Source organism: Orbicella franksi, chromosome 2 (assembly GCF_964199315.1).
Source record: "Orbicella franksi chromosome 2, jaOrbFran1.1, whole genome shotgun sequence".
Taxonomy (NCBI): domain Eukaryota; kingdom Metazoa; phylum Cnidaria; class Anthozoa; order Scleractinia; family Merulinidae; genus Orbicella; species Orbicella franksi.
In genome coordinates, this window is record NC_138146.1 from 20,213,105 (window position 1) to 20,238,320 (window position 25,216).

The 25,216-nt window shown below is 37.3% G+C and overlaps 1 protein-coding gene and 1 long non-coding RNA gene across 2 annotated transcripts in view; one reads left to right on the top strand and one right to left on the bottom strand.

Annotated features, from left to right (window-relative positions):
- The first annotated feature begins 1,354 nt into the window (after nt 1-1,354).
- Nucleotides 1,355-17,268, top strand: LOC145478551 (uncharacterized). The gene is made up of 4 exons (XR_014048292.1): nt 1,355-3,161; nt 3,271-3,348; nt 9,712-9,804; nt 13,942-17,268. It is a non-coding gene; the product is annotated as an uncharacterized LOC145478551 (long non-coding RNA).
- A 718-nt stretch (nt 17,269-17,986) lies between these two features.
- The window catches only part of LOC145478547 (uncharacterized), a 28,774-nt gene continuing 21,544 nt past the window's right edge, over nt 17,987-25,216 (bottom strand). The window contains exon 6 of the mRNA XM_081456607.1: nt 17,987-24,993. The gene's annotated coding sequence lies outside the window, so the exon portion shown is untranslated. The remainder of the gene's footprint in view (nt 24,994-25,216) is intronic.

Here is a 25,216-nt window from a genome sequence, read left to right on the forward strand (position 1 = left end):
GAACAGCTACTCGTCGGAACAATGGAACAATAGAAGGATCGAAATGCACCAATCACAGCCGACCTTTGTGATATAAATGATACCGTGCAATCAGTCGACCTTATCGCCTGAAGAAGACTAGCAGTAAGCAGTCGAAACGTCGCGATCTACATCTAAAGTGACTACATCGTGTGACAAACGATAATGCACTTTATTATAGCACAAATAAAGTGATGTATCGGTTTTCTTGGAAAATTTTTAAGATTCTGTCCTCGAAAATAAATTGACAAAAAGTCTAATTATTTAAAGATGCCAGTTTTTGGAGAATTGGTTACTTTACAATTGAGCTTCTGATGCTAAGAAGAAAACTTTCATGCACAATAATCAGTTAATGTTCGAAGCATCTTCTGTGAGTTGGTATCATTGTGGTAACTTGGTTTTGGCGAGAATGTACTACCAGCTCTATCAAACAAAAGTTACATTCATGGAGAATTTATTCAAAGTTTATGTTGCATTTAAACGAAGAATTATGTTTTATCTTTAGAGCTTTCTTTCTTCGTTTTTTAGCACAAAATTAATCGTTTGTCTTTGCTGTAAATGAATAACGCAGCTAGCAAAAGATGCACGCAGAGCCTTTTGGACAAAATATTTTAATTAAAACAAGCGTGTGCGTTCACTCTTGCGGAAATTCAAATTCCGAAAAATTTATCCGAAGTTCGCAGTTTACTATATTTTGATTTTAAGCAAGATAGGTTGATTAAAGTTTTAATTCACGTATAAGTCGGGATGAACAAAGAAATTTAAACTTACCAAATTTTCCTGCCAAAAGTCTTAGTATATAGAGGGCACATTTTTTCATCACACCTTTTTAAAATTGAAATTACTTAACTAATTAGGATATGAATAGACACTTTGATTTAAACAGAAGTTATTGCTCTTGAAACACAAGTGTGATTTATTGATTACAATACTATAATTGAGATAATATTATAAAAATAAAAGATTACACAAAACAATGTTTGTTGACTTTATTGACTCATAGCAACAATATCAAAGAGACAAATAAAGATTTCCATTTAGTGGCAATATAATAACTTATTAAAAAAAAAAAAACGGAGCATGCGTATTTTGAGTGCCCGTATTTTTTAAAGTTTTTTTGGCGGGAAAATTGAAAAATTTTCAACAGATATTACCTACAGAAACAGATATCTGAAAAAACTTTTTTAAAAAAACAGCTCATGCATATATATATTTTGAGCGTTTCCATTGCGTATTACAAGAGCCAACATTTGGTCTTATTCACAGTTAATTGTTAATTTAAGATTAGAATTGTAATAGAAATGTTAAATGAACGATACCCAGAAAGCAAACAAAACAAGTCTCCATTTTTAGGGCAACAATCGCAGTCACATAGACCTTGACCTAGAAACGTAAAACGGTACATGTGCCTGCATTATCGATTAATAGTGATTTCAGGAGCTTTATCTACTGGTAAGCAGAATTACTTCAAAAAGTTTACAGATGATGAAAGGACATCATATTTATATCATTTGCATAATCTGCACCACAACTACCCACATATTGCTTACGCAATCTCCGGGTTAATGACCTATTATTGTTGAGTTTTCGAATTCCTCAGGCGTAGTGTGGAAGGAAATCATTTGTAGCATTTTGAGAGTGAAAACGCCGTTTTCAAAATTCTTCAACGCAGTGTGGAGGCCCGGGGGGGGTACTCCCATATAAAAAGGACGGGGGTGCTCATCGTAACATTTAGGGCTTAAAAAAAGTAGGTTTTGGTACCTCTTAGAGTGTTCAGCCTCAAAAAGTTCCTAGCGGGAGCTTTTGCGGTAACTTTTAAAGTATTCAGCCGAAAAAAAAAAATATGGCGGGAATGAGGATGTGTTGTTTTAGAATTGGAACCTCTTATGGGGTGAGAAAACATTTCACGCCACGCCCAAAACACAGGATCTTGGTATCTCTTAGAGATTTCTTTTCAAAATTGCTGACGAGCACCCACGTCCTTTTTTATGTGGGAGTCCCTAGCCGTCCCCAGGGGTGGACGGGGCCTGAGTCACAATGGTGCGTATCACACGGCGAGTGCCAGACTTTGCGTGCCCTGCTAGATCCATGTTACGCCGCAAAATGTAACAACTAACGCAAAAAATAACATAAACGTGAAATGTAACATTAACTCGAATTGTAACAACTTTTGATGCAAAATGTGACACTTTCTTTAACGGAATTTTAACAACTTTTTAACGTAAAATGTAACAGCTTCTTTGACGCGAAATATAACAACGCAAAATGTAACAACCTTAGTGAGAATTATCGGTAGATATCTCAGTTGAATTCCTATGATGCGCCTTGCAGGACGTACCGTGCCGGGGTTGTTTGGTTTTAAAGTATCGACGCGCCGCACACCCCCACCCAAATGTTCTTGGAACACCCCCTTCCGGAAGATAGCCGACTTTGTTAGCGCGAGATGGCAAAATGCCCTTACAACACAACACAAGTCACAACAGACTTCAACTAAAATATCAATCCGTGAAGGCATGAATGAAAGTTGATCAAAATATGCCTGGGGAGGGGATCGTTGGGGCACCGTTACGGCATATGTGAACATTTATCGTAAATTCATAATCTGTCCCAGGCATTGACCGCCGGCTTAGGCAAGTCGGCGGTTGTCGGCGATTGTCGGCGATGAAAATATTTTATGTGAACATCATCTGAGGACGCAACGACGATTCGATCCATATTTACAGGTGGAATGGTTGAAAATTGCGCCCATTCGATTTGCATTTCGCGCAAATTTGAGTACGTCAGCGATCCATCGCAGATGCGCCAGGGACCCACTGGAACAGATCGCCGAACATTTTCAGTTGCAACCGACGACTTCGTCGCAGATAGGCTTTATATGGGCTATATAGGAATATGCGGTCCCAAAGGATATTAGTCTATATGGTTTTGGTCATAAATAGAGGGTATATGGTTTTTCAGCCGTTTTGGTCATGAGTGGGGTATCAAATATGTATTACGCGCGACAGTTGTCACGACACCAACGCGCGAGATAACGCGAGGTAACGCGCGAGATGAGTGAGCGCTCCCAGCATTCTTTGCAACAACAGTTCGTCATGTTGGGAACCGCGAAAGTTGAACGAGGTCGAATAAAGCCAGACTAAAAGGTTAATTTGTTGTTATTCACTGTGTATTTAGTACCTTTCATTGAAGTGCTTTCATATTTTGTTCGTATGGAGGACTTTCTCCTTATCAGTGTACCTGTTGTATATTCAGGGAAGAACTTCGCATGGATCTGGAGAGCTTTGTTAGTGAGCTTTGTTGGCGAGCGATTGAACTCGGCCCGGATTGCAAGTAAGCTTTCTGGACAAACAAAATATATATGATTTATTTAACTGTAGTAATATGTATTTCTTCCCCTTTTGATCGGGTTCCAGCTTGCTTCTAAGTTAGCTTCATTCTGCATGAAACATTATCATGTATGTCCTCCCCCCCCCCCCCCGCCATATGTATACAATATTTCCGTGATTGCTGCCCCCCACCGGCGGTATCTTCAGCATTCTCGCAAGTGTAACCCCCCCCCCTCCCCTCCCCTCCCCTCCGCTCCCCACACACACACAGCAGACAAGGTCAAATAAATAGAATGGCTATATCTGCCTTAGGAAGTGAATAATTTTATCTCAGACGAATTATTTGCCTTTGTTTAATCATATAAACGAGATTTTTAGAGTAATTTATCTGGAATGAGACAAACCATGGCAATTAAGCTTATGTGTTAACTGTCATATGTATTGGAAATTAATTTGTTTGAAATGCTTTTGCTTGTACATAATGTACATATTTGTATCACTCAATTTGAAACCACCAGATCCTCTCCCTATGCCCACAGGGGAGAGGTACTCTCAGAAAAATTGGGTGGGGGCACTTCCAAAAACCCTTGCCCTGTTTTAGAGCAAAATCGATTTTTTTTTTGCTACAATTTTTTCTGCCCTATAATGTCCTGACCAAAAATTTGATACCCTATTTAAGTACTCACCCCCATACTCTAGCTGTTTCAGACCTGGCAACATTTAAGAATGTTTTGTACATGCAACATAAAACTTGCAAGCGATGTTACCATTTCAGGCAATTGTTTATCAAGATAGGTTAAATTAAAGCAAGAAATTTCGCCAACTACCATATGTATTCTACTAGTTTTCTCAAAGATTTTTCTCGATGCTGATTTATTATCTGATATTTTGTTGCATGCGTTGTCTGTAGTTGGCAACCGCCAAATGTATGATTTGTTATCCAAAATCAACATCTGCTTAAAATGCCTGTTTGCAGCCTGATATGTATTTTCAATTACACCAACTGATCTTAGAGACCTAAAGACAATTTTACTGGAAATTAGACCTACAGGTGAACATTTCTGAATCAATGTTGGAGATAATGATCACGGTGTGAAAGGTCAAAATGTCAAGCAATTATTTTTTGTTTTGTCCAAGCTAGATTTGCAATAAAAACTTAGATTAAGGGATACTTTTAACCAGGAAAATTGTTTTGACAGGTACACATAAACCATGTACAAGTATCATGAAATTGGTTCATAAAATTGAACTAAATTTTGACATGACACAACTTTGTCAAAGCATATAATTTTGAAAATTTGATGAAAATTCAGGTTTAAATTACATACAAATCTGACAGTGCTGAATAACTGCTAAAAGATATTTTAGTGAGCTATGGATTAACTTTTCCAGCCACACTTATTATTTTGGCTTGCAAGCATTTGTAAACATAGGCACGCAAGGCGTGTAAGAGTTATTTTTTTGTGTGAAGTCTCGGAGATAAGAGCATTCATGGAGCTGTTTACAGTAATGATTTGGTTAATTTGACAAGTTTTTTTGGTTGCGATGTACAGCAAGAAAGAAACTGGGAATTTATAATGTACATACGATGTTACATCAGTAATGGTAAGATAGCAAAATAGTAAGCCATAAAATGTTTGACTGAACAAACTACAGTAATCTGACACATCTCCAGATTAATGTAGATACCATCTTATTTTTTTCTTTGATTTGTTCTTTGATAAAACCCACACTGGGATTGGTGTGACACGTACACTTACATAACTCCCTCACTCACCAATCACATAGCCCTTCCAACTCCCAAGAGGAATTTTTGCTCAAAAATACTCAAGTTAAAAGACCTTTTTGCATTTTATACGAGTCGTAAGTTTACCCTTTTTACACAACAAAACAACACTACTTCACTGAAAATAGAAAGAAAGAGAAAAAAAACCTCTCTGACACATTGAAAGTCTGATTTAATTAAATTGCACTTTAACTTGGTGCCAGGCAGTCTTCAAAGAACATTTGAGCAGTTTTGATACTTATACCTTTAAAAATATTTGACTGAAAAGAATGTTATAAAATGCCCATCAAATAAAAATAAACTGCTACTGCAGAGACATAAAAACCGTCCAGAAGTGAAAGCTTTTTTTGTTTAATATCCTGGGAACAATAGCCGGTAACTTGTCAGTTCTAATTGCATTTACTCCCATATAAAAAATAAAAGTGTTAAGTTATCATTTATAACTAAAGATAGCAAACATCTGATGGGAAAGAGTGGTGACGATTCGTCAGCTCTAATTGAATTTACTCCCTTGTGAAAAACAAGAGTGTCAAATTACCCTTTGTAACTAAAAGATAAAAATATCTCATTATATTTGCATCCAACACCTGCACCTGCACTTACTATTGTAAATGTTAGAACTCTTTCAAATCTAAATAGTCTGGTCTCCTCTAAAACATGTCCTAAGGACTAGAAGCGACAATTCGTGACCTCTAATTGAATTTACTTCTTGTGAAAAACAAAAGTATCAAGTTACCTTTGTAACTAAAAATAAAAATATCTTGTTGCATTTGCATACTACTAACTCACGAACTGTTTCAAACCTCAAGGCTCACCTCGTTTGTAACTAAAATCCTCAGCCTAACCCACAGAAAATGTCGAAGTACATGTAAGCCCAATATATGAATACTTCCTCCTCTTTTATAGAAGAATAAATATGGCCGTTCTAAACTGTGTCGGGATCAAATCTTCTCATATACCATTTACCTTTACAATAAGAAATTTGATTGGCTGTTTATAGTAGATCCAATCTGATTGGTGTGACATACATACATCTCTCACTCACTCACTCACTCACTCACTCATCCATTGACCCGTCCATAACATACCCGATGCGCCGACTAAGAGGTTTTTTTTTTTACACATATAACTCAAAAAGTGTAATCTTAGGGTTGTGTTTTGCTTTTTGCAGGGCAAAATATGTACATGTAAGGCTGTCTCAACAAGAAAATAATACTCAAACAACCTAAAAGTTACAGTTTTGAAACAAGTTACTGAAAACCTCCTTCCTGACAAAGTTTCAGAAAATCAGTTTTTTTTCTATCCTGCATGTGGTATAGCTGATTGTTAATATCTGGTGACCAGAGGATCGCTATTTTGAGCCCTGAAATCATTACAATAAGCAAATATTTAGTAATTAGTACATTAAAACAATGATACGTGTCAATTAAAATCACAACAAGCTAAAACTATTTGACTTTTTTCTAAGTAAATCCCTCTCCTTTGAACAATGTTAAAGGATATGTAGATTTGAAAGATGTCCATGAAACTTAAGGGGACAGTGTAATGAATTGTGCATTTATGGTAAGTTTGGTTTACAGCTTAAAAAGTTTAGGCTGAATTTTGCAAGTTTGGTTGGCAAATTCAAAATGGTGATGAGTAGTGGAACAACTGGAAACTAGCCGCGGTGTGTGATCAAGAGGCCCGGAGGGGGGAGGGTACTTTGGGAATTTCTGGGTGGGGATGTGCCGCTGGGACCCTGGAACCCTTAGCCTATACCAGAGCTAGTTCAGCTGAATTTTGTTATCCTATACTAGAGTAAACTCCCCAAATCCCCCCATCTATCGACACTGTTGAGGCTGATCTGCGTAAATTTAAACTTGCCGATTTGACTTTTTTATATTTTTGAGTGGCAATTCCTGGTTTCCTTACTCCAGATAAAATCTTCAACCAACTGGTCAGTTTTGTGAAAAATGATACCCTATTCTAGACCCAAACGCTCTGATTTATATACCCTATACTAGAGTAAACTGCTTGAAAACCATACCCTTCACAACGGCACATACCTATATAGCCCATATATTGCAAGAGGCAACTGCAATCAGGAAAAGGTGTTTGATGAATATGTGAAAGAAGAGTAACTAAGCCCTCATAAGCTTTGTGTCCAGCTGTCAGTACTGAAAGCATTGTGAGTGAAAACTTGGATCAGTCTTTCACTACCGATATGTAACCCCTGTCAGAATTGGTAAATAAGTTTGGAGCGGGTTGGTTCGGCTTGCTTTTTATTGTTTCTCAGGAATTCCCCTTTTGCAAAAATATTTGACAAAGATCAGATCACTGAATGTTTAGGTTTATACCTCCTTTGTTAGTTCTGGCACCACATGATTTAAATTTAGCTAAATTTAGATGTTCACATCTGTTGACTGTTTTGCGTGATGTATCCACTTGTAAATTGGTTACTTGAGACATTTTTTTGCACCAATAAATTCTCATTCTTTCATGCCAATCATTTCAAGGGGGCGGTAGAGCATAAACAATGGTGTGACTACAGTTGGATTTTTTTCATGTCGCACTTCACGCTTGTGCTCGCGCTCTGCGCTCGTATATCGTGTTTCCCTGCTAATATATCGCATTTATTCTGCTAATCCGCCTGTTCTGCAGGCTACAGGTCATGTAGCTACATTTCAGGTTAGAAAAGGAGAGAGAGAGTCAAAGGGTGAATTTGGGTATAATATTTAGGTGTCTGGAAGTTAGAGCGGGCCTTTCAAATCAGTTGTAAAGAAAAAGTAAAAATTTTTGTAGGGAAGGAGGCAGTTGAATGATTACTGAATTCCTAAGCATTGTAGAATTTCCTAAGCCAAGAAGGGGGTTTAGATGAAGATGGAAGGGCATGGATATTTCCAGAATCTGCACCCATTGCATGTATCTTCATTATCTTAAGAATCTACATTCATTGAGCTTTCAAATGGTGAATTCAACACAGAATTCTGTAACAATATCCAAGATTTCACACATGCACAGACTATGACACTGTCCCTAAATAATAAATCAGGCGTTTCATTAGGTGCCAGGCAGCAGGCAAATTGACCGGCTGTGAGGATGATGTTGTCAACCTGGTTTGACCATCTACAGAAAAGGTTTTCTTCTGACAAAGTTCAGTTGAAAGAATTTTGCCTGCCTTTGAAAACCAGTTGCCCTCCTACTGTAAATGTTAATGTAACCCTTGATAACAACAAAATGCATTCATTCATTCAAATGGTAATTTTTATTGACACCTAAAAATTTTCACTTGTGTTAGGGTAAATTGCAACACATTTCACAAATCAGTTGATGCCAGAACTTGACAGAGAAATATATGTAACCAAAGAGAGTAAGGATTCAAGTGCTGGCATCTCACTTGGAATAATTATTGATCTGTCATATTGTATTTATTAATTGTCACTGTATATATAGTTTCCATCAGTGATCACATATGATACATGTAGCTTACTACAGTGGGTAGCCCAACTATGAAAACTTGCATCAACTTGCATGCAAATTTGATTTTGACCAAAGTGAGCGCAAGTTGTCACAGGTCAACGCAAGTGCACCCAAGCCCTGGCCAAATGAAGTTGCAAGTAGACCCAAGTTTTGAGCTTGCCTCTACTTGCGGGTCCATTTGGCCAGGACTTTACTTTTGGAATGTCGCTACTTTCAGCATTTGTTAACAGCCATGAAATTTATTTGCTACTTTCATAGGGGGCTCATTACCTTAAGTTAATCATTTTCTATAGGTTATAGTGACTACATGTATAATGTACATGTTTAATAAATCTTGCACGGAACTCAAATTATTCTTAATCCCATGGTTATCGCCATTTTGTCATCTTAGTCTAGTACAGTGGAACCCCATCATGCGGTCACCTTGTTATTATGCCACATTTTTTTGTCCTAGCAAAACATCCAATCTGCATACGTTTCTCTCATAGAAAAACCCTCTGTAAATGTGGCCAGCACTTTAATATGGCCAACTGCCACATTTTGAAATCCCAACCTGTATATAATCCTTTACATTCTTACCCTGTTTAAACGGCCACTCGGCCAGTTATATAGTAAATGGTTTAAACCTAGGATTATGAGTAGTTCGTATAGTGTGATCATCTGGGTGAGGGTTACATTCATCTTTCGAAACTAAATATTCTATGAACTGATTGAAGTTTCAATTTTTTTAAAATTCTATCGGCATTCCGGATGTTTATAAAAGAACAGTGGTTCAGAAGTGCAATTATGATATTAATATCTGTTACTTCTGTTAAGACATCACTCAACTTAAACCAGTCATGAAATTTGACCCTCCCCATTAATACAGTCAACCCGTTAATATGGGCAAATTTTCATTCCCGTTAGTGACTGTATTAACAGGGTTCCACTGTAGGTTGCTGGTATCCATTTATAATCCTTGGTGAAGTAAGTTACTGTTTGAGTTAAGTGCTGTGTTCAAGGTCATAACTCAAGGACTTTGGGAAGGCTTCTTAATCTGGGGACCATTTCACCTGGTGTTATGCCACTACACCATAAACATTTGTACAGTATCTAAATGTTTCTATTTCTTCTTTTGAACAGCTGACGACAAAATACCTGAGGACAAGACCTGAGGAGGATATTATCCACAAGCTTATTCTAGAATGATGATTTTTTTTTGTGATCCAGGACCAGGTAAACACTTGTGTTCTTATGCAATGATCAAATCAAAACCTAACCTGGTTCCTTCAGGGGAATCCCCCAGGGGCATCACTACAGGGTACCCAAGTCATCAAATTCTACAGTAGAAAAAGAATTAAAATGTACCACTTTTTGTTTCCTTTTTTAATTAATGCTCTATTATTAAAGGATCCAAAATAGTTAGCGAAATTTTCGTTTTTCAAAATCAAGGAATGTTCAGGGAATAAATGGAGAAAATGGGAAGGTTCCCTTTTGTACTGTACCTTTGAAAAAAAAATAACTAGACCAAACTACTAAACTAACTCCATTCAAGTTAAAACCTATAGTAGAACACACTTTCAATAAGTGACCACTAAACTAACTAAGAACAGACACTACTCAACTTATACCAACAACTGCTCGCCCCTAGAGTAGTTACTATGGTATTTCTTGACCTCAACAGAACTCACATGATGTCCCTCAACCAGCCCCTACACAAACTTCACCAAAAGTAAACCATTTTAATCAGACCATAACTGATCAGTCACTGATGCCTTTTTGAGTAAGGCAAAAGGTAAAGTCTGCATGCGAGCCAAGTGGCCCATCAGGCCAGAGCTTATCCCGGTTTCTGTAGCATGAAGCGACTAGGAGTATTTCTACTCCCCCCTGGATGGGATGCTAGTCCATCGCAGGGTTGCCCTGGTTCGCCAGTACCCATTTATACACCTGGATGGAGAGAGGCACTGTGAGAGTAAAGTGTCTTGCCCAAGAACACAACACAATGTCCCCAGCCAGGGCTTGAACCCAGACCGCTCAATCTGGAGACGAGCGCACTAACCATGAGGCCATCGCATCTCCCACCTTTTTGAGTAGATTGGAGTTAAGGTGGCTTACTACAGTTTTGATGGATTATAACAGGCCAACTTCTAACTCTTTTGAAAAATGTTCCAAATTGTTTTTTTCCTTTCTCTATTTACTGTTTACTTAAGTCTTTTACCATTCTATGTGAAACTTGAACAATTAAATGTCACCAATTGGCCAAAAATGAACAACCGAGTACCTAAGGAGAGACTGGGCACTAGTAGGTTTAATCACGTTTTTTTATCAAAATCTACCCGAATGACCCCACCTCAAAAGTTCAGGAATAAGAAATTGGCTCTGATTTAAAATTCATGCAAAGTGAAGTAAAAGTCTGTAACACAGATTTTTCCCAAACTAAGAAAATGTGGAATCAAAAATAGCTCAAAATCTGTCTTACAGATTTTTTTAAAATTTTGGCTCTAAACGTGATTCATCCCTATAAAGCAACTGTGAAAATTTCATGATGGGTTGTACAGTAGGTTTTCAAGCAATCATTGATCAAAGACCGGCTTTTACAACCTTGGACGAGAATTGAATTGCGCATGCCCTTTATTTAAGCACGTGCTCATGTGACATCATGTATCATGTGCACGAAAGCAAGAGTAATTTAGAGCTCTTTTGCCGGTTGTTTATTGAGTTTTTCTATCATATTTTTGAGGCTCCAGGCTTAAACACATGTTTGAACAGAGTTTGAAACTATTGCTACGTATACCGAAGGGATTTAACGCCTTTCAAGTGCTGAAGTGGTTTTCGTTTCTTCTTAGGGTTGCTTGCATCATCTGTACATGCGCGATTAATACTGACGTCTGGCAAGCAATCATAGCGCGGGCTACTAATCTCTGAAAAACTGTAGTAAGCCACCTTAATTTGGCTCACATCCAGGCTGAAAATGTCCAAAATGTCCAAAAAATGCATTTTTTGACAAAGCTCTGGGAGATTGGGTTAATAGATCGGTCATTGAAGTTTGTCGACAAAGAGCTGTCACAGATGAAATGCGATATATCAACCCCCCAAGTTCACTTTTTTTCCTTAGTGCCCATTTGGCCACTGAATATTTATTTTTGGTCAGCGAAAAATTTTAGTCCCCAAAGTATGCAAATTAATTAATTAATATTGATTAAATAATTAATATATTTTAAGAATAATAACTAATAACTAATTAACATGCTATCCCTGCACCAGTAAGTAAATAATGTATTTTTAATATTGATGATTATATAAAATCACAATCAATTCCTTTTAAAGATTGAACGGGTCTTTCTGAACTCCCCTAAGCATATTAGGTATAGGTAAAGTGACTCGTTCAACTAACTGAACAAAAAAGGTGTACTAAAAGAAAAACAGCTAAGAACAGACAGTAACTCTTCCATCAATAAACTGGCCCTTCACACAAGCATTCTGAGCTAGTTCATTGTAGCTGTGAAATTAATGCACCAAAAAGCATGAGTATGTGCGATTTACCCCCATTTTACGTGCAAAAAACACCAAAAATATTGTCAATTTTAATTCACATTTACAGAGCAAAACACAAGTGTACATGTAGGTGGTACAGATTACTCACTCACTCACTCATGCCCTTTACGCCTAAGTGGCATGTAGGGCAGCAATATGTTCCCTCCACATCTGTCAGTCCCTTGCCATAAACTTGATGCCTTCCCAGGTCTTCCCCATCTCCTTGATTTCCTTCTCCACGGTCTGCCGCCATGTGATCTTAGGGCAGCCCCTCTTGCGTTTTCCCTCTGGCGTCCAATGCAAAGTAGTTTTCGCAATTCAGGCTTCTTGGCGAGCGACGTGGCCCATCCACCTCCAACGTCTCCTCATCAGGATGGTAGCCATTGGTTCAGTTCCACACCGTTCAAAGAGATCATTGTTTGAGATGACATTAGGCCAAAAGATGCATAGGATACGCCGAAGGCTCTTGGTGTGAAATGTAGAGAGTTACACTAAGCAGCAACTAGATGGTGGAAAGTGTCATCCAGTGTATCTAAACAGGGCTTGAAAGAAAACCTGTACGCTCATCTGGGACAAGTACTTTTTCCCCTCGGGGAAGTAACTTTCTCTCCTTCACTTATCGTACCTGCAAAAGCCCTGGCAAGCCATCCTTGTAATCCAAATTTTTGATAATGATTTTGAAACAGAGTAAATTTTAGGAACATGGGTAACCAAGTGTTGAGAAGAAGCTTGATGAAAATTACAAATTATAGCGTTGTTCTGCGTGACGCAGGTTCGCTATTCAGAAGTGGTTACCTGGCACATGATCAAAATCTGCCCCAGTCAAATTTCTTTCCACTGTTAAAAATAGCTGTGTTCAGCAGGAAAACGTTGTGAAAGCGCTTTGCAATTTTTTGTGAGCATTTTCCAGTTTCACAGTATAAAACCAAACTCAACATCAATGTATCAAAGATGCAGAAACTTTACGGGTGCATTGTCTCCTTCCCAAAGGTAAAATTATCACATGGTTAAGTTCAGTCAAGTTGAACAAAGTTCATCACATACAAAGCTTAAAGTAATGATGGGCTCTTTGAATTATTAAAAGGTTTCATTTTATTCTATTCTCAATTTCAGTAGGTTAAAATGTCAGAAAAACTTATTTTTACCAATGAATTCATTACGCTCAGGGTATTTTTTTCAGTCTGGATGATAGTCCACTCATGCTCTCAATCTTGATTTTATCACATCGATTTTAAGTCGCCGGTCTGGCAACTTCCATTTCAAGTTAGTCACCAGCTCCAAAATTCTAGTCCCAATGGTCGCAACTAAAATGGTCGCAACTTGGAGGGTTGTATATTGTTATTCAGTTTTGTTTTTACAGAACTGTTGGTCTTGTTTGATTTTGTGAACCTTCACATAATTTGATCAACATAGATACTGTTGCTGCATACTTAAATCACTTTACCACATATACATGTCATTGCTTATGGAAATACAGTATTTCAGAGTTGTCAACCATTCACCTGAATGCTAGTTGACCCTTGAGTCTTTTAATACTGATGAATATCATTATGACCCTTTTAAAGCTTTTTAAGACAAATTCTGAAGGAACGTGTTTTCAACAGACACCCTGTATTAAGCAGACACTAGCATGGGTCCCGAGGGTTTCCGCCTAATACAGGTTTGACTATAGGTGCCCTGTTTTAAGCCTACATGTATTTTACCCCTGTCTAGAAAGATCATGAAAACTATGACGAAAGCAGCTTTAAGTTCTGTGAATTGTTTAGTGGTTGGTAATTAGTTGTCTTGTAATGATTTTAACTTGGCTCTGAAGGAAGGTATTAAATCTTTCTTTTACAGATCAGATGCCATCAGTGACAAAGTGGACCAAAGCATGAAGCAGTTATCTTTAGAAGGGCTGCATGATTTGTTTTGCAATCCAGTTTTTGGTGAACCAGGTAAACAAAGCTCTTGAATAAGCCAAGTTCAACATTGAGAAATAGAATTCAGTCATGCAATCTATTCTGCCATGGTTGATTTGTACAATAAATAGACTGAAGAGCTCTCAAATAACATATTTTTTTTAATAAACAATCTGTTTGGAATTAATTGTAAATCAAATAATTGTTAAAATAGTCTGTAGCCATGTTCAAAAGTCCTACTCAGCCAACAGGTTAGTTAACTGACTGATCATTCACATGATTAACTAACTGACTGACTGACTGACTGACTGACTGACTGATGGACAGAGAAATGGAAGGACGGACGGACTGACTAATGAACTGACAGATGGATGGAACAGAACGAAAGGAGGGACTGGCTGACCAACTGACTGACTGACTAACTGATTGATTGACTTAGAAATGGACTGACTGGTCAATTGCCTGATTGATTGACTGACTGGTGGATTATCTTATTTACTGACTGGCTGACTGGCTTACTGACTGTCAGACGGGCTGACTGACTGGCTGACTGATGGACTGACAGACTGACTGACTGCCTAACTAACTGACTGATGGGTGCATGAACTGACTGTAACTGACAAACTGACTCACAGACAGACTGAACTGAGTGACTGAGTGACTGACTGACTGACTGACCAACTGTCTGACTGAATGCCTGCCTGCCTGCCTGCCTGCCTGGAACTGGTGATTGATTGACTGACTGACTGACTGACTCACTGATTGATTGACTGACTGACTGGCTGATTGATTCTCTGATTGATTGATTGATTGATTGATTGATTGATTGATTGATTGATTAATTGATTGATTGACCGAGATACCGACTGGCAGATGGATGAACAGACTGACTGAGTGACTGATCAAGTACTGAAGACCAAACCTTTTGTTATCATACTGATTGACTGATCAATTGACATAACTAGGGATGGAAGAACCTGCTAACAGATGGACAACTGAACAAATAGACTAACAGACAGCCATGTTAGTCAGAAAGAGAGACTGACAGACAGACAGACAGACAGACAGACAGAACAATTTAGACAAACGGCCTGATTGGCAAACTAAGTTACATACTTCATTTTAATTTCAGTTCTATGGAGAGCCTCTGTCTATTCATCTGATCTTGGTACAGTACATTGCATGTCTAACATATCAAACACAGTCGAAACTCTCTAAGCGACCACTTTGTGAAGAGTGACCATCTCGAGTCTGATATACTTGTAAGTCTCAGAATTGTCTTGTGCCAAATTACCAAACTTTCATGAGCAATCCATTGCTTTGCATAATTCAGTAGAGGTCGCCTGTGGGTGGTTCGACTGTGTTTCATTGAACTGTAAACTTTGATGGGTACGTTTTTCAAAACATTTTCTTTGTTTCTTCACCACTGTTTGGTCGGGTTTCGTTAAATTCAGCAACAGATGCTTGTTCAATCAAAGAGAAAACAAAGTCATTAAATCTCATTTCCTAAAGACGTGACTGATTTAGCTTGTGTTACCAAAAGAACGTATTGTCATGCAAGACAAGAAGCGCATGTATTTAACTATTAGTCTTGGACTTCAAAACTTCAGCTCACGCAGACTTCTTTCAGGTACAATTTTCCAAGTTAATGCAAAGTTAGAAGAAGAACAGTTCTTTCAATTTTTTTCCAGCAAATTGAGAATTGTTTTGAAACCGTGGAGAAAACGACAATTTAAAGAGCAACTAATTGCAGAACTAAAGTTCAAAATATTGTTTTCAAGATCTTTCAAAAATATTAATGTAAATATTTGATATGATGGGTGCAAACAGCATGCAGAAATTTATATTTTTGTTTTTAGGATTTCAAGCCCAAGTTGTTTTCACGAATTAAAATTGTAGCTTTGACAACAATTTTGCTTCAATCTCGAATGATTTTCTTGATGTTTCCCTATTTGGAAATTATGGAATTAAAATTAATCACAGAAATATGTTGCTAGAGTAGATTTATTTCGGTTGTTCATTTGATATGCTTTCAGAACCTTTTCGCTGTTCTTGACCGCAAATATAAGCGTGACAACCACCAAAAGTATTCATTTCATCTCCGGTTCGAATTTTCCTCGGATTTACTGGTGACTTATCTGGAAATGAGCCCCGGAATGGAATTTTAGTTGATGGTTTTGAAAAACGTACTCCGAGCCAGTCCCAAGAGTGATGGACATATTATTTCTCCTTGTAGTATCAATACATTTCCAAGCAGACAGGTGACGGGAATAAAGAAAATTATCAGCTCGGGATATTGTCTTGATACACCACCAAATTCTCAAAACTAGGATCAAAACACAAAGGTCAATTTGCAAGGGGAATTGATGTGTCCAGCTTAGGACTAATACAGTTATTTTTACAGTAACTGAAGTCTTATTAAACTAAGCGGTACGATTCCAGACTGGTTTTAGTAAACGGTTTGTTTCTGTTACGATGTGCGCCACAGATACGTTCAAAATTTAATAGGGAAACAACCTGGCACTTAGGATCGTCATGCAACTGGACGCTACATCTTGTCACGCTTGTCCCTTCGCGTGACGACCCTTAATTGAGGGTTTGCATGCTCGGTAACAAAATATATTTTGTGCGTTTTGAAATGCTGAAAAGACGTATCTGTGGCATACATTGACACGAGAAACGAGCTGTTTACTTAAACTAAGTGTTAATCGTACTGCAAAGTTTTCTTGAGACTTCTCCAGGTATGGCGTTATATGTCCGCCAAAATTCAAGCTTTCGTTTGCAACATTGTTGCTTTGAATTATCGTTCATTTTTACACTCCGATATTCAACTTTAACAATTCAACATTGCCCATTCACAACTCAGTGTCCACATTTCAAATGCAGTGTGGTTCGTTAACATGCAACATTCTGATTCATATTCAATGTTCCATGTACATGTGTTTGTACGGTGTAAAATACGATTTGCTTGCAACGCAATCTGACATTCTTGTTTTCCACAGTCCCAATCAATATCCATATTTTGCTTTCACATTTCTTCTTTTAACATGCGACATTCGTGTCTTTCAATGCAATGTTGATACTTGGTGTGTATGTTGCGGGGCAGAGTGCGATATCCCTGCTACACAATCCAATATTCTTCTCTGGACTTTAAACTTAACGCTTATTGACCTGACCTTGAGACGGTAAGCCACTGTACAAAATATGGAAGCTCAAAATAATTGTACGTGGTGGTCTAGTCGTCCATACTGACGTTTAAGTTGATGACAGGCGTAGCACGGCTCCTCAGTGCTGTTTATGTATGTCAACAGATGGTCAACAGACACATAAACAGCTTCACGAAACCAACACTGGGGAGCCGCGCTTGGCCTGTCATCAACGTTGCATCACTGTGCCACCTGGGAACGACTGGAACACCACGTGCGATTATTTTGAGCCCCCATATTTTGTACAGCGGCTTACCGTCTCAAGGTCAGGTCACTCAAACGTGAAGTTCAATGTCCAAAGAAGAATATTGGACTGTGTAGCAGGCATATCGTACTCTGCACCGCAGCATACACACCAAATATCAACATTGCATTGAAAGACACGAATGTTGCATGTTAAACGAAAAAATTTGAGAGCAAAATATGGATATTGATTGGGAATGTGGAAAACAAGAATGTCAGATTGCGTTGCATGCATATCACACTACATCGTATAAACCCACTTATATTGAATATTGAATATGAATCAGAATGTTGCATGTTAACGAACCACACTGCACTTGAAATATGGACACTGAGTTGTGAATGGGCAATGTTGAATTGTAAAAGTTGAATATTAGAGTGTAAAAATGAGCGATAATTCAAAGCAACAATGTTGTAAACAAAAGTTTGAATTTTGGCGCGGATATAACGCCATACACTCCAGAACTTGGCTTATTTTAGAGAGTTTATCTGGTTCACTAAAATGTTGGATTGCAAAATAAAACAACACAGGAGGAAAGATAACAACATTTTATTGAAATAAAGATTGTCTCCCTTGTCCATGACTTTTAATTTAAAAAAAATAAAAGTAAAGAATCTACCCAGTCTTGTCCCTGCTCTTTGGGTTGTTTCCACTCTGCCTCTGTCAGTTGGTGTTGTTTCTTTAGTCCTCATTTAATATTCCAACTTTGAAATCCTGCTCTGTTTTATCTAATTCCTTCATCCAAGCCGGGGATAGATGAACACTTGGAAGAGTTGACCGTTTGCTCCCAGGTGGGGTGGGCAGCGTAAAGAAAAGTGAGAGTTTGCCCCCCATGCCTCCAGGGTCCCAGTCTTAATTTGTCACAATGCCACACTCGAGTAATTTTGGAATTAATATGCCAAATTCGAAAATTTATTCAAGATGCTAATCCGCGAGTCAATGTATCGAAAAAAAATAATTTGTCGATAAGCTCGCCCTCCCGGAATATTTTGTATGGAAACCCATTTAAGTTGGAAATCTCCGCAACCTGGACAAGAAAAACCGAAGCGCTAAAGTATGGCGCTCAATTTCAGTGCATCACCGTTGAAATCAAAGAAAGATTTGAACACAGAATCCGCCAGTCTGACCTCCGACCAAACCACCGACTGACCGTCATTCCACAAACTTCAACAAAGAGCACAAGCTGCTAAAAGCCTCACACCTGTGAAGCTACCGATGTCAGGTATCTCTCTTTAATTTGGATGAAAGAAATTGGCCGATTTATAAAGCAAAAAATGTTAAGTTTTGTTTTAAAAATAAAAATATTGCAAAAGGTTTTAGTTAATTACGCGTATTCAGTTTGTTTGTTGTCCTATCTCATATCACGTGACATAACCCTGGAGAGTTAGTTTGTTCATAAGCAAATCAAATTCCCGTGCGAATGAATGAATAATTAGAAAGACTATTCTCCAGAGAACATCCGTGATCTGAAACGAACAATTAACAAACGAAACTGAGCGGGTCTTGTTATTTGAAAACTAAAACAAGCTTGAGGTTTAGGCCGAATCGCTGCTTACGTTGTTAGTATGTGCGTAAGTTATGTTGTGTTTAAATTAAATATTTATTCGCGCAAAGATTTAAAACTAGAAAATTGTTGACTGATAAATTTGGTCGCGACTTCTTTTCTTTTTTAATTTGGCCGAGTTTTGACTTGAAATGATTGAAAAATCCAACTTGACTCGTTAATTTCTATTATACAAGTTTAAAATATTTTTGTTTGTTAATCAAAAATTCCCATTACGAGAGATTGCAGCGTCCTTCGCATCTCTGACTTCTCTGCTCACGCAATGTCTCCCCTCACTTTGTAGAGGAGCATTACGTGACAGTCCGAGGAACTCTGAATTTTAGTGGATTTAGTGGAAAAATAGATTTAATCCATGAAAAAATTGAGTCTACCTAAAAAAGTATCAAAAGTATCACCCCCTCAAAATGTTTATAATTGTGAAGTTTTAATGTCGTTACAAAAATAGTAAATTTCAGTTTGAATAAAGAAATGCTATATTGATTTAATTTATATCCGTAATATAAATTGTTTTGAATTCCTGTTTGATTAGTTAGGTTGGTTAGAAATTGAATTACCGGTAACTAATAGTGATCAATCCAAGATGTTTCAGAATTACCCTTCATCAACAGACTAACTAACTGTTAAACATTATGTCGCCGATTTACTTAACAGTTAACCAGCCTACCGACGAAGAATTATTCCTCAAACACCAATTACATATTTAGCTTCTAAGAAATAGCCAATTGACAGATAAGAATAACTATAAACACTCCAGACACTTGAGGAAGACTAGGCACGAGCTGTCAGCACAAGGATTTCTCAGATTGCTTTGTTAATTAGTATGAGCTGTGATTGCTTGGTTACCAAGGCAACCACTGACCCAATCACAACTCATGTTGGTTACCAAGGCAATCCCAGAGAGCCAGGTAACAAAAGCTGGTGCTTAGACTCCCTAAAGTTCGTGGAGTGTCAACCTAATGATAGTAATTTTTGGAATGTTAGAGAATTATGTTATAAGTTAAATGAAAATGAAAACAGGGAACGAAAATAATTTGGTTGTTTGAAATTCGTTAAAAGGGAGAATGAAAATTTAAGAAAGTGCTTAGTAAGAATTGTTTTTCAAAAAGATGTGTTTTGTTTATAATCAGGCCTATAGGATTTTATTTTAGTATTTTTAAGTTTAAGTTTATTTAATGAACCTAGAAAAAAGAGAAAACCTGACCAAGTAGCAACTCAATCAGAGAGACCCCCAATGACTCAGCTCAATTTGATGTCATTTGTAAAACTCCAATCAGGTCAGACCGATGAAATTCAGTGATCTCCCCTGTCTATGCTTTCTCTAGAGATGCACCTTCCTTGAGCTCCACAATTCAGCACTCCTGTTTTACGTCCTTGGTTGTGGAACATTTCCTGATACATTGACTTCAAACAAGCATCTTGCCGGGCCAAAATTGATGGTGTGGTATTGTGACAAATTATGTGAAACCCTAAAGACATGAAAAGCAAACTCTCACCTTCCTTCACACTGTCCACCCCACTTGAGAGCAAACGGTCAACTCTTTCAAGTGCCCAAATATCCCCGGCTTGGATTACAGGATCAGATAAAGTTTCCCAGGATTTCTCAGTTGTAATATTTCAGAGGACATCAGAAACACACCTTTTCAGAGGCAGAGCTTCCACAACCCAGCAGGGACGTAACTGACTAGATTCAAATATGACCAATCTTTGGTCTTGATGTGTGTGCCACCTTCTGTCCTGGAATTAAATAAGAACCTAACAACTTAATTAGTAGATACATGCAAGCTCATTAGCATTATAACTAAACTAATAAAGAAAAAATGGTTGTTCTTGGCGATGCATGTCCAGAAAAAAAGAAACAAGATTGAAACTTTAAGCTGGACTGTGAGCGTGTGTGTTAAGGGTGCCAAGCAAAAAAGTGCCTACAAGCTTACAAAAAGAAAAAAAACAGTATAAAAAAATCCCTATAATTTTTAGAGGAAATTAAGCAAAGAAAAGGTTTAAAGGAGGCCTAAAGGAGCCTTCAAAATATGATGACCTGCAACACCAAGAAAGAACCAAGCAATTTGTACAAACCAAATTAAAATAAATCAATGTTCATCAACAGCCTGCATTATGAAAGTAATATTATTAACTCTGTGATCATTTTTTATGAGGCTTGGCAAAAAGGTTTGTTTATACTTACGTGAAAGCATCAAGATGCTGTTTGTAGATTAAAATAAAATAACACGAAACCAAACAAAAAAGCAATATAACTAAGGTTAAAAATGCAGACTGTTGATCTTACATGTACTTTGTCTAATCTTAATATTAAATATTACCATTAGCCAAGAATAATTGAATCAAAAATTGAGAAATTGAAATGGAACGAAAAATCAATGAGGCTTTGGAAAATAAATTAACCCAATTCTAAAAAAAACCTAAGTGACAAAAAATGGTTAATTCTTCAGTGAGATTGCCACCCAAACTTTTCTGCAATCAAGTAATGTCATATTTTGTGGCTTAAGGGATATAACATTTGCAAATTAACAAATATTTTGGTAAGTCTTGAAGGTAATAAATTCAGTCAAGAAGGTAAATATGGTGGAGTGGACACTATAAGACTGTCATCTTACCTAGCTAATTGTTGCAAGTTTTGTTGCACTTGAATATGAGTAGTGATTTTTTGCTTGTATAATTTCAGTTTGGGCTAATGAGCTTGCAGATCTACTTAATATATATACTGAGTAAACAAAGGAAGCATTAATAATTACTGGTGTAACTATAGTGTTAAAAGCTATGAAAAATTGATAACATTACAATATCAAAGCTGCTACATTTTGTGGTAGCCTCATGGTAAATAGATGTCATTTTATACCCCACTTCCAGTTGTTATGACAGCTGAACATGGAATGCAAAATGGAAACTGTGAATCTGCTCCAAGTTTGACTATCTTGAGATTATTATATTTATAATATTAAATGCTTCCCTTGTTTATCAATTAAACAGCCACCATCAAGTTGCCAAGCGCTTAAAATAGAAAAAAAGGAAATTATTTTTTAATCACTGCCTGCCTATTCGAAAGCAATGAGTCAACAGCTTATAAACTAAATACAAATTTTAACAAACCAAATTATGAAAATTTATGAAAGCTGCAGTAGGTAATAAGTTTGCATGGCAGCATGATGCTGATTGTTGTTAGAGTTCATTAGTTAAATATTGATTCTAATGAAATACACTTAAGTGACAAGTAATTATTTAGCAAGGTTCCCTTTGAGCATTGAAGAGTTTTCCCAATCATTGATAGTAATTTATCTTAGCTTGTAATGAAACAAACTCCATGGCGAAAGCGGGATGGTGAAAACCTGGGTGTCCTGACCATGTGTTGACTGTGCTTAGGCCCTCTAAGACTCTCAAAATTTCAGTTACACTTTATGAAAGCTTAGTTAGTATGTGCCCAAAAGATAAAAGTTGCTTACATGTAGCAGTTACCATTAACCAGGCCAATCCTGTTTGTTTTCCCGACTTTGTTCAGCACAAATGTGCAAATTTTGAAATTTGACGCATGTATTTTTCTTTAAGTGTAATTTTGTTCCATGCAAAAAACCTCAAAGGAAATAATTTAACAGTATGTCATATGTGTTCTAGTGTTGTGTAAATACTATGAATTTTGGAATAGAAGAAATAAACTCTTGAAATTTAGATGAACACTATCTGTTGCTGTTAATCTTTGTTTAATCCTTTAAACCCCAGAAATAATCAGCCACTAGTTTCTCCTCAGACTGAACCAGACATAATGAGAATTGACCAAATGATCATGCATCACAAGAAAATTTGTCTTAGTTTGTTTCCAAAAAATAATGATCAATCAGTAACTATTGGAAAGATGTGGAGACAAGATAAGAGAATTTCTATGCTGATATTATGGCTTTTAAATTGATATGTGTTATACTGGTTTGTTTCTTTATGATTAATTTTTGAAATTGTCTCACAACTTTTGGTCAACTTTTCTAAACAATTTTGAAATTCACCTTGAGACAGTCTAGGAGAAACTGTACTTCACAAATCTAAGTAAAGGATGAAAAAAAAAACTGCTCAAGGGAATCTTATGCTTGAACCTTCAAAACTCAAATGGAACAAACAAGTGCAAGAGTAAAATTTACCATTCAATGGATTCAAATCAGCCAAACGGAATGGGTTTCATGATTAATTGGTTCATTGATTGGATTCAGAGATCTTTGCTGCAGCATGTAGTTCTCTCAATAATATGCATCCAAAAAAATAAATAAAACTGATCATGAAAGAGATGGAGGCTGGTCAATGCAAAGCAGGCTATTGTCTGTCCTACGATGTATTCCCTCGGGATGCAGATTGTGATATTTGACTACTTCCTGCTAGCCCTTAATTGCCAGATGACGACTATGTGGACTAGCAGCAAGAGTAAAAGCATTGCAATCTACATCCTAAGGGACCACATCATGAAACAAACAACCTCTTGAATAAACTATTTCCAATCAATTTAATCTACAAAGCAACCTGGAGTAAAAACTACATACAGTAACAGAGATCGCTGCTTTCGATCAATGACCCAATTAATCCCATGCAGTGACAGCTAGGGAGGTTTTGTTTCAAAAAGGCACTTGCTTGAACAATGGTGGCACACACATCTACATAATTTATAGTAATAATATTATCTGCATGACTCGATGCTAATCTTTGCATTGGTAGGTGGCTTGTGCAGTTTCGATAGTCTGTCAAGTTTCGGTGATCATGGTTAAGTCAGTCCATAGTATTCTGCCGCAGATTTAAGGTTTGTTGAGGTCATGACAAGTCAATTTTCATGTGTACGTAGTTGTCAGTGTCAGATGTTGCATGCATGTATAGTCTCAATCCATCTTCATCGCATAATGTTTGTCACATTTGTGTTGATTTTGTCTACAGCTAATTAAAAGTTTGTTGGTTGGTTTGTTGAGGTTGGGAATACGTCATGAATCTTGTAGGGTGTAAAGTTGTCAGTGTCAGATTTTGTGTAGTTTTAATCCATCTATTGTTAGACAGTCAAGTTGGTGTTGGTTCTGTTTGAGGTCAATTAAAAGTTTGTTGGTTGTTTTGTTGAGGTCATGAATACACCATTTGTAAGGTGTATGTAGTTGTTGGTTTGAGATCTCAGTTTCAATCCATCTATTGCAGTTAGTAAAGTTTGTGTTGGTTCTGTTTGAAGTTAAAGTTTGTTGGTTTGTTAGTTGAAATCATCAACTACATGTACAAGTCAACTGTACGGTGTAAGTAGTTGTCAGTGTCGGATGTTGTCTAGTTTTAGCCTATCTATTGTTAGGCCAAGTTTGTGTTGGTTCTGTTTGAAGTTATAGTTTGTTGTTTGGTTTGTTGAGGCCATGAATAAGTGATTTGTAAGGTCTTGGTGTCAGATGTTCTCACTTTTAATCCATCTATTGTTCTAAAGTCAAGTTTGTGTTGGTTCTGTGTGAAGTTAAAGTGTTGTTGATTGGTTTGTTGAGGTCACGAAAAAGTTGCTTGTTGGCTGAAGGGCAAGAAGTTGTTGGTATCGGTTAAGAGTTCTGTGTTTCAGTAAGTAATGTAGTGAAGTAAGCATTAATCAGGTTGACTTACCCCAAACCACAGCAAGTGTTGGCCAAGAGTCTATTATGAAAATCTAGTTGAAGACTATCAAGCTAAAGAAATAATCAACTAACCTGAACAGGGGTTGTGGAACAACAGCTGGGTGAAAAACCTCCCCGTACGTCCACTTGCCCCTAGGAGGAAAACCCCGGGCCAGCTGTACCCCATGTTCAATGACCTCCCGGGCTGGGCCAAATATATACACAATTAAACAGACAAACTACTAATAATAAACCATCTTGTTGTCTTGTCTAGGTAGCCAATCTTCAAGCATCCTCTTTAATTTGTGTCTCTAGGTGTGTTGCCATTTTCTTGTCTCTCCAAGTCCATGCTGTCGTGTGATGATCTCTGCTGTCTAGCATCCTGTGACAAAACAAGCAAAATGATAAGTTATTGTGGGATCTAATCTAAAGCTTTAGACAACAGATACTTTTACCAGTTTTTTTTGGTTTTAATTCTCATTTTGTTTAACAGTGACAATGGGATTACTCGTCATTATATAAAATATGAATTCATCATCATCATTAGTCCTGGCTCTCCTCTGGGAGAATAGGGCCATTGACTTGTCTCCCCCAATCTGCTCTGT